General features: G+C 41.5%; 1 long non-coding RNA gene across 2 annotated transcripts in view; it reads right to left on the reverse strand.

The window, feature by feature from the left end:
* LOC134299673 (uncharacterized) overlaps positions 1-1,745 on the reverse strand; it is a 126,794-nt gene extending 125,049 nt beyond the window's left edge. For both annotated transcript variants that reach the window (XR_010006939.1, XR_010006938.1), the window contains exon 1: positions 1,406-1,745. This is a non-coding gene — a long non-coding RNA (uncharacterized LOC134299673). The remainder of the gene's footprint in view (positions 1-1,405) is intronic.
* Between the last annotated feature and the right edge of the window lie 9,522 nt (positions 1,746-11,267).

Consider the following 11,267-nt stretch of genomic DNA (forward strand, 5'->3'; position numbering starts at 1 on the left):
CCAAAACACCCGGAGGGCCAAAGTTTGCCCTTAAGAGTCTCTGGATTATGTTGCCCTGCTTGTCAGAATAGGGTTAGACTGGATGACCTTTGAGGTCTCTTTCTATGAAATTGTATTGGTAGTGCTCAAGTCCTTACCCCAATCCAGGCATGGGCAAACTTGGGCCCTCCAAGTGTTTTGGACTTCAACTCCCACAATTCCTAACAGCCTACCGGCTGTTAGGAATTGTGGGAGTTGAAGTCCAAAACACCCGGAGGGCCAAAGTTTGCCCTTAAGAGTCTCTGGATTATGTTGCCCTGCTTGTCAGAATAGGGTTAGACTGGATGACCTTTGAGGTCTCTTTCTATGCAATTGTATTGGTAGTGCTCAAGTCCTTACCCCAATCCAGTTATGGGCAAACTTGGGCCCTCCAGGTGTTTTGGACTTCAACTCCCACAATTCCAGCTGTTAGGAATTGTGGGAGTTGAAGTCCAAAACACCTGGAGGGCCCAAGTTTGCTCATGCTTGGTCTAGCTCCTCTTCTCTAATCGACAAGGGAATGGGGAGCTATCTCAGAGCAAGATCATTGTGGCAAAATAGGGTTGGGCTGGATGACCCTTGAGGTCTCCCGACTCTAGGTTTCTATAAAAGAGCTGACTAAGATCTTCTCCAGTCTACCTAGCAATTTGGTAGGGCAAAAGCACTGGCAGAAATGGGCTTGGACTACACGACCTTTGGGGTCCTTTCCAACCCTAGGATTCTAGGAAAAGCAAGAAGAGCCCTGGCATGGCTGTCAAAACGCCCTAGCAGGGCACGAACTAGGAAGTGTGTATGTGTGTATACATACACGTACACACGAGGAGCAGAAGAATCCGGGGATGGGGCGAGGAGGGGGCCAAAGGCATTAAGGGAGAGGCTTGGGACCCCCTCTCCAGCTGGGATGTGAGGATGGGAAGGAAGGAAGGAGCCACCTCCGCTTGGCCTCCCGCTCCTCCTCCTCCTCCTCTGTTTACCTCCAGTTTGAATTTTATCTGCGCAACATGAGCTGGAATGCGGACATCGGAGCGGGGAAAAGGCACGCGCGGCCAGAGGCGCTCCCACGGGGCCCACGAGGAGGGGGGGAAAGGGGGGAAGGCGGCAAAACACGCACCCAAGTCACCGGGCGGGTTTCCTCTCCTGGCTGCCTGCTTTCTCTCCTTCTTCCAATGTCTTCCATGTCTCCAAAAGGTCCAGAAGATTGCGCACCAGAAGTGGGCTAACAGACCCGGGATTTTTGTTTATTTATTTGGATGGATGGCAGCCTTGGAGTCCCTATCTCTCTTCGTAGGGAGAGGCATCCCTTCTTGTTCCCATCCCAAACCCCTCTCCTTCTTCCCCAGCCCAAGAAACCCCTTGGCATCTCCCCACTTGGGTGATGCGAACTTACCTCCCAGGCGCGCCTTCCTCTTCTCCCCAAAGCTGCAAAATAAAAGGCAGGGAGACCAGACCGCCTCTCCTTCGATAAAAGCAAGCAAGCACATCCTCCTCTTCCTCTCTGTCGCCACTCGCCAGGCACCTTTTCCTCCTCGCCGCCCTCCCACCGGGAACACAAAAACCGTGGCAAGAAACAGGTGCAATTCCGACGCAGCTCCAAGTTCCTCTGTCGCTCCTGCCGCCCATCTCGGAACCCTTCCTTCCAGGATCTCCTGGGAAGGAGTGCAGGGAATCCGCCTCTTCTTTCTCTCTCTCTCCCACACAAACAATTCCACTGTGGATCTTCTTCCTCTTCCTCCGAAGTTTCCTCCTGCGTTTCTGCGTGCGCCTTGCGCCTTCCTCCTCCGGCTGCTCCACGATGGCAATGTTGCTGCTCTCTTGGCCACAATGTGGTTTCATTATATCGTGGCCATCATGTGACGCCGAGAGGCCTCGCTATGGAAACTTAGGGGACTCCCACGTGACGCTCTGCAGCACCAGCCCAGAGAGAGAGAGAGAGAGAGAGAGAGAGAGAGAGATTAGCCACCCTCTCTCGCCTTCCTCGCCCCAGCTCTGCTTCTCCACAAAAATCCCAGCATCATCCTCTCCAAATCTTGCTTCCTCCCTTCCTAGAAAAGCAAGGAGTAAGTTCTGTTGCAAAGCTGGAGACTAGAGAGAGAGAGAGAGAGAGAAGAGAGAGATTGAAGGCAACTAACATTAGGAGCCAACCTTCTTACCTCCCAAAATCACAGCATTCCCACCCCTCCAAGCCTTCCTTCCTGGCAAAGCAAGGATTCTCCCCTTTTGCATCTGGACAATTTCCACAGAAAGGAGGAAATCATGAAAATGAACCAAATTTGGCTCCCAGTATTTAAAAAAAATCAGGACAGTAAATAAAGAACAACACCCAGAAGACAGGGGAATTCCAGACATGAATCAATCAAGGCCAGCTAATACAGTAGAGTCTCACTTATCCAACACTCGCTTATCCAACGTTCTGGATTATCCAACGCATTTTAGTAGTCAATGTTCTCAATACATCATGATATTTTGGTGCTAAATTCGTAAATACAGTAATTACTACATAGCATTAATGCATATTGAACTACTTTTTCTGTCAAATTTGTTGTATAACATGATGTTTTGGTGCTTCATTTGTAAAATCATAACCTAATTTGATGTTTAATAGGCTTTTCCTTAATGCCTCATTATCCAACATATTCGCTTATCCAACATTCTGCCGGCCCGTTTATGTTGGATAAGTGAGACACAGGCCTGTAGCGAGGGGGCAGTTTTAGGGGTTCAACCCCCCCCCCCAAATTTTTCAGGTTATAAAAAAAACCTGGTTTACTCATGAATTTTAACTGGTTAACCAAATCCCCATGCTAAGTCTATGAGACACAAAACATTAAGAGTCCCTCCAGGCACTATTTCAAGCAGATATTGACAGGTTTGTAGCGGGGAGAGGTGTGTGCTAGGGGTTCAAACCCCCCCCTCCGAAATTTTCAAAACCCCTCCCGAAATTTTTTTCTGGCTACGGCCCTGGTGAGACACTACTGTACCTCTCAACAAAGGATTTCCCCCAGGCAGGAAGCAGCCAGACTTTGACATTGCAAGGCTATTCAGTGCTAATCAAGGTGGTCAATTGCAACATTCACACTTGCCTCCAACAGACAAGAGTTCTTTCTCCCGCCCTGGACATTCCACAGATATATAAACCCACTTGCCTAGTTTCCAACAGACCTTACAACCTCTGCAGATTTTTATATCATGTCAGATGCAACTTGATAACATACTGCAAATCACTTCTGGTGTGAGAGAATTGGCCATCTACAGAGACGTTGCCCAAGGGACACCCGGATGTGATACCATCCTGCTGGGAGGCTTCTCTCATGTCCCACCTCTGAGGATGCCTGCCATAGATGCAGGTGAAACGTCAGGAAGTAATTCTTCCCCAACATTGCCATACAGTCTGTAAACCTATCAGCAATGCAATTCTGCCCTAAGTTTTGTTGCAACGCAGGGCACAGGAGAAAGAGAAAGTAAAAAAGAAAGCAAAAAAGCCTCAGGAGCCAAGCAATCTCAAACCAACCTATCTGTCAAATAAAAGGAAATATAGAATATCTGAATCATATTTGGAAGAGACCACAAATGCTATCTAGTCCAACTCCATTTCTGGAAGAAAGAACTACTTGACCATTTCTGCCTCCACTAAATCTATTGGCCATCTTCTTCTATGACAGAAGCACAGTTGGAAGGCCCCCAAGGGCCATCTAGTCCAACCCTCTTCTGCCAGTCTGGAGCACACAATCAAAGCACTCCTGACAGAAGGCCACTTGGCCTCTGTTGGAAAATCTCCAGAGAAAGAGACTCCACCAGACTGAGACACCAGATTCCGCTATCTAACAGCTCTTACTGTCAGGATATTCTTCCTAATAATTAGATGGAATCTCTCTCTCTCTCTCTCTCTCTCTCTCTCTCTCTCTCTCTTTTGCAGTTTGAATCTATTGCTCCATGTCCCTCCTCAATGTGACATCCTTTCAAATATTTAAACATGGATCTCATGCCCTCTTCTCTCAGTCTTCTCTTCTCCAGGCTAAGCAGACTCAGCTCCCTCAGCTGCTCCTCATAAGGATTTGAGGTTCCCAGACCTTTAAGCATTTTGGTCACCTTTCTCTGTACGCTTTCCACCTTGTCAATAATCATATCCTTCTTGAATTGAGATGTCCAGAACTGAAGTCCCCCAGGTAAGGTCTGACCAAAGTAGAGCAGGGTTATTACTTCCCTCTATCTATACATTATATTCATGTTGATGTAGTCTAGAATTGCATTAGCCTTTTTAGCTGCTGCAGACATATTCACCTTATAGTCTACTAAGATTCCTAAATCCCTTACCCATGTACTGTTTTCTATCCATCTTGTATTTGTGCATATCATATATATAGGTTGGTAAAGGTTTTCCCCTGACATTAAGTCTAGTCATGTCTAACTCTGGGGGTTGGTGCTCATCTCCATTTCTAAGCGGAAAAGCCAGTGTTGTCCATAGACACCTCCATGGTCATGTGACTGGCATGACTGCATGGAGCACCGTTACCTTCCTGCCAGAGCAGTACCTATTGATTTACTCACATTTGCATGCTTTTGAACTGCTAGGTTGGCAGAAGCTGGGGCTAACAGCGGGAGCTCACTCCACTCCCCGGATTTGAACCTCTGACCTTTCGGTCAGCAAGTTCAGCCGCTCAGTGGTTTTAATCCACTGTGCCACCAGGGGCTCCCATATATATATCTATATATATAAAGGAGTAATGGTGTCCGTTCCTCCCACTAAACAACAAAAGTACAAGCCCCAGAACCTAGAAATTTGGCAACACAACCCACCATCCTTGCCCCTAGGTTCCGACAACAAAAAGAAAAGAAAAATAAAGTCCTAATTAGAGGGAGAGAAATAATTGTTTTTATCCAATTGCTGCCAGTTAGAAGGCTAAGCTCTGCCCACTTGGTCACCTAGCAACCCACTCAGCCAAGTGTTAATAAAAGAATAAAAACTAAAATAAAAACAAATAATACAATAAAAAACAATAAAAAACACTAAAATAATTAAAAACACTAAAATTAATACAATAAAATACTATAATAACAAAATGACTACAATTAATACAACAAAATAATAAAATATAATAAATAAAAAAGATAAGTTACAATAAAATTAATTAAAAATACAAATAAGGTCAAATAAAAATTCCACAACAATTTTTAACTAATACCACCACCACGTTGCCACAGCAACGTGTGGCCGGGCACAGCTAGTATTTATATATACGTATTCCCACATCTGTTCTACAATTAAAATTAACCCATTCACCAGAAAAGTGGACTGAGCAGGAAGGGCCCTCTGCACATAACCCAAGGTCCATTGAGTGAGTAGATGAAGTGAGCAAGCCCATTAATATTAAGCAATTTTCCCAACAAACCAATCAGTTAAGATTACAATAATTTCCCAGCCATCATTAAATTAGAAATTTGAGCAAATCTACCAAAGCAGTAATGTCAAGGCATTAGCAATAATGCATTAAACTCTACTTTGATATTTTCAAACTGTGTCTCAAGCAATGGAGAACTGGGGCATTTTGCAGAAAGGAACACAAGAAGGTAATCATACATTCCTTTCCCCAACATTCAGGCTTTCCCGAAAGAGCTGGGAAATAAATAAAAAAGTCCATGGCTCTCCTTGTTCCTCTTTTGCTAATGGGAAATGTAACTTTTGGCACATTCTCTGTGTACAGATAGAGGCCATTTTTTAAAAAGTGAAAGTATCTAATAATGAAGAAGCCAGGTTGGGTTTTAGTTGCTATGTCGCATCGTCAAATCTGAGCCCTGGCATTTTGGATTCTGAGCTCTTTGAGCACTTGGTAGAAGATGCCTTCGCACAGAAAGAAAATGCAGCTCTGCTTTTCTGCAGCTGTATTGGGCCTGCAATGCTGACAGTAGCACAAAACACATCCCTTGTTTATCTCAGTACAAAGAGAGAGAGAGAAATTACAGCCCAAGCAGATGGGAATTAGAAGATATAGGCTTTTTTTTCCTAATGTCATTTTGGTAGACTGCATCTCACAGCTAGTAGCTTTATTTTAAAGCAGACACATAAAGGCAAGAAACGTGGTGCCCTCTGTTCTATAGTGAGAATAATTTCAAAGCTGGCAAAGCAGAGAGAAGGAGGCAATGATGCAGCTGGCAGATTTTGAAGTATTGATAAAGGAGACCAAAAATAATCAACTTTTTCCATGTATTTTTATCTCTGTATGTTAACTGTGTTGTATCCCATCTCAAACCCTGAGGAGAGACTTTGTTATCATTACATTCTTGAGGAGGGAGACTTTTTGGATATTCTGCTTTAGGTGCTAAACTCTCTTTGGTCAGCCCAGATCAATTTAATGTGGCAATTCAGAGATTAAATACCCTAAAATTAAATATTTGAGGTGGTCCAATCACATTTAAACATTTGCAGGTCCCATTATGTCCACTAGGAAAAAATTTAAGCCTTTGATATCGATGGGAAATAATAATGAATTGCCTGTGCTCATAATTTATGGTGAAATTTGGATGTTTTCTGTGCAACTATGAATACATTTCTCAAAAAGAAATAACTTCCTTGAACTTTAGTAGGCTGCTGGATATATACATGCCACTATATTTCAGAGGAAGGAACTGGCAAAATCAACTTGAGTATTCCTTGCTTAAGAGAACCCTATGAAATTCAATTTCATATGTGTCAATATTAAAAGCACATACATGAACGTAATGCCACCTTCCCAAAATCTAAGCATAACATAAATGAGAGGCTGATTGAGCAGAAAGGATATACTGCTTATACAGCGAAAGTAAAAAAAATGCAATAGGAAGTTTAAAAACCATATCAACAGGGAAGAGCTAGAGGAAAAAAATGAGTCCGATAATTTTTAAAGGGAGGCAAAAGAAGCCACATTAATTTTAAAGGGCTTTGTTTTTGTTTTTATTTGTACACTGCTCAAAATTGAGACTCAGGATGGCCAACAATTTAAAAACACAACACAGTCAAGAACATATTCAAAAATTGAATGAATAGGATGAAAGTTATGATAATATTAAAATGATTTAAAACTACACTTAATAGTTATAATGCAATTAAAAGATAGCAAGCTGTTAACGGCAGTAGAAGTTACCCTTTCTAAGTTGCTGTGAGTTTTTCAGGCTATATGGCCATGTTCCAGTAGCATTCTATCCTGACATCTCTCATGCATCTGTGGCAAGCATCTTCAGAGATTTGTTCAGATTGACCATGAAAGTCTTCGACAACACAGTTACCCTTTCATTTCTTTCAGCTTGTGAAGTAGGTATAGCTAAGAAATAACAAGTGAAGCAAGGCTGTCCAGCATGTGTCACAATACAGAAGGTACCTGAACTAGATCATCCCTGTTTGCTTCCATTACTTAGAAACTGGAGATATAAGGACTTAGTCAAGTGGTCTTAAAGTTTGCCAAGTGTCCTGATATACAAATGCATTTTCATTGTCCCCATTTATATACCGTTTAAGTAATGTCCCTGCATTTATAAACCATCTCACTCTAGAGCTCAGATATAGACTTTTGGCTTGCCCGGGTACATACTTTCTCAACCTGATTTTGATATTTGTACAATAGGAAGAAATTATGTATTTTACAGAACTAATTAGACAGGGCATAGTTCACCTTGAAGAAATACTGGTTTTACATCTAAATAAATAGCTGGAACTTAATTATCCAAACAACTTTAACATGTTATTGAATAGCATTGTTTCCTTATGGATCCAGTTATATTTCCTCTTTGCAAAACATAACATCTTAGCAGCACATTATAAAAATAGAGCAATATATATTAACTATATTGCAGGCTTGTTTTGGGTAGTCCTAACAATTATGTTCAATATTGTCCCAAAGTGAATGTTTACAGAGAGTTAAAGAAACAACAAAACTAAAGCAGGAGTTTGAAGGAAAGTCTGTAGAAACTCTGGAAGACATGCAATTCAATGTATTATAAGAATAGCAATGGGCTAGTTGGTTTGTAAACTGACCCAGTTTCAAGCTATTCTAAATATCTGAATTGGTGTTTGTTTACTGGGTTATAAGATCATATTGATTATTTGTGTTGAAACAAAGCTAAAGCCTACCAGTAGGTTATAGCCTTTTTGTTTGCAGGCATTTCATACAATCCACAATAGGTATATGTTTGCAAAACTGGGCCTTTTGGATATATGAACATCCATACTAAATGAGTTTTTTCTAAATAACCCACTTTCCTTCCACTTAATGTTATTGTTCTTATGGAACCAATATCTTCCATGTTCCAACAATTAGCATTGTATCCATTAGGAGAAATAACTCCCAGTTTGTATCATGACCCAAAATAAGATTTACCTTGGAAAAAGTAAGCCTCATTGTCACATATCTCCCTCATTCTGTGCTCTTTCAAGTCCAGGTCCCTGGGTAATATTTCCCTGCTCTCTGCCATTATATTTGCAATAGCATCATATCCAGAGAATGAATAAGAATGACTTTGGATGGAGACCAGAAGGCCCAAAACACCTGAAAGATATATAGGGAAAATCAGAAAACCAGTATCCCATTACAGATACCTAAAATTAGAAAAGGAAGGCATATAAATCATGAATATTCACTAGTCCATCCTGTAATTACTGGGATGCTTGTTGGCTACTCTAGTAAAAGGTAAAGGGATATGTTCATGCTATTTAAGAAAAAACAAGGCCTTTGGACATCTCTGCCAAAGCATGGAACTATGGCATTCAAAGTGGTGTCAAATTGTATTCATTATACAGTGTAAATGTACCCAAAATCTCTGTCCCCTAAGTATCAAAAGTCTGGAAAAACCTTTAAACCTTTCATGCTGTACTGTTGAAAGTGGGAGAGGGTCGGCCCTTTGATGCCAAGAGTCTGCATTAAGTTGCTGCTGTTCTTACTGTAGTGCTGAAGTTGACTCTGCTTTATTGGGGGAAATGTGTTGCAGCAGCAGCAGGAGTGGTCTGTGTTCTTAAAAAGCAATTTGCTTAACTCACATTTCTCTCTCTGTCTGTCTCAGATCCCAGCTGGTCTAAGGATATACAAGGGACTCCTATACAGCAGACTTCAGAAGTTGCAGACACAGACAAAAACCCAAGTAAGTATATGTTGATTTAGCCCTGATCAGAGCTAACATAACACATAAGCACTCACATGAAGTTAAATAAATAGAGTGAACGAGAACAGTCTGTACATTCCTGTGGAAACATAGTGACCAGATTCTTCAGGTTATGTTCTTCTGACAGCAAATAACAGTTTCCCCATTTAAAAAACTGGATATAATTTGGCAACCATATTGGCAGTTGGCATTGAAAGGGACTAAGTGTCTTATTCATGGGAGAAATAATAGCTACCTTGACTCCCAGTTCTGGGGGAAAAGAATAATATAAAGTACAGACATTTATTAGTAACTAAATAAGTCCACTGCATTATATAATCTTTGTAATGTAATTTTGGCAGACACAACTGAAGAAGAGCCACATTATGGGCAGTCATAATAAAATAGACAGTCTTCATATAGATTATTGCTGAGCTCTGTGAGAAGAAATAACCTTTTTGGGAACTAAGAATCTTAGTATGATGATATAGTACTTTGGTAGCAAAAGGGCAACAACCCTATAATCACTTTGCAAGTAATAATAATTATCAAACTCAATAAGCTTTATATGGGAGTAGAAATGTATAGGACATAGTTATTACTTACATGGGGTAACAAGATATGCAACTTCCAATGGATAGTTAGTAATTCAATCTTTTTCTAATGACTGGAAATCTCTCACCAATTGCGAGTGATCATTTTTAATATAAGTCTTGATAATAAAACATGCTGATTGCAAATGGCAACTTGGAAGAACTGCTCCTTTTAATCCAAATGTTGAAAAGCATACTATAAAAACAAAGTATGGTTCCACCCTACCACCCTTAAATTATTGTTTTCAGTTAACAGCAATTATATGCCAAATGGAGCACAATCCTCTGCATTTCTAAACAGAAGTAAGTCTCATTCAATTCAGTAAACCTTATCCCAGGTAAACTGAAAGCTGAAGAGTTGTTCTGCTCTTTTAAGTCATTTCCAACTTATGGAGACCGAAAGGCAACCACATCATGGGGCTTTCTTGACAATGTTTCTTTAGAGGAGGTTTGCCTTTGGCTTCCCATGAGTTAATGTGACTTGTGCAAAGTCATCCAGTGGATTTCCATATCCACGTAGGGATCTGAACCATGGTTTCACTGTGTCAGAAGTGATCAGTAGGGTGCCATAGGGTTCTATCCTGGGTCCAGGGCTATTCACCATCTTTATCAGTGATTGGAATGATGGAATAGAAGGCAGGGAAGGAGATGCCACCTAAACATTAGGAAGAGCTTCCTGGACATGAAGAGCTGTTTGGCAGTGAAATATGCTGTTGCCTTAGAGTGTGATGGAGTCTCCTTCTCTGGAGGCTCTTAAACAGAGACTGCATGGTCATCTGTTGGGTGTGTATTGATTGTGTGTTCCTGGGTGGCAGAATGGGGTGGACTGCATGGCCCTTAGGGCCTCTTCCAACTCTATGATTTTATGATTCTAAGGCAGTGGTTTCCAACCTTTGATCCTCCAGATATTTTGGAGTTCAGCTTCCACAATTCCTAACAGCTGGTAAGATGGCTGGGATTTCTGGGAGTTGAAGTCCAAAAAACTTGGAGGACCAAAGGTTGGAAACCACTGTTCTATGGTCACCATAATTCAACTTGAAGGCACACAACAATAGAAAACTACTTTTAAAAAGTAACCTACAATGCTCTTGAACATATATAAGATGACAGCTCTATTTGATTGAGAAACTGGTTAAGCAAATAAAACTTTTGGGGTCAGCTGATTATTCGGATGTCTTTGATCCACTGAGAGCACTAATATTATTATTATAATAAGGCTTTCTAAACTGGCTTCCTTTGCAATTGGCTGCACAGCTAGGGAGCTGTCCACAGCACTGGAAGACAGACAAAGTGGGGTGACTATTTTGCCTTCTAGCTCTTTAGTAGTTGACACACAGCCTGACATAAAAGGCAAATCAAATATGTTCCATCAGAATGCAGCCGTTACATAGGCATGAGCTGATCAAAGGCCTGCAAAGCAAGATCTTCCTCATTTTAACTTGCTTCTCCAGGTATCCCTCAAGCCTGGCTCTGGCTAATGATGGGGTAGAAACTCTCCCCTTTTCTCTCTCAGCTTTCGCTCCCAGATCTGGATATTCTACTAGTGATTATTGTGTT

This window comes from Anolis carolinensis, chromosome 5, assembly GCF_035594765.1.
Source record: "Anolis carolinensis isolate JA03-04 chromosome 5, rAnoCar3.1.pri, whole genome shotgun sequence".
Lineage (NCBI taxonomy): Eukaryota > Metazoa > Chordata > Lepidosauria > Squamata > Dactyloidae > Anolis > Anolis carolinensis.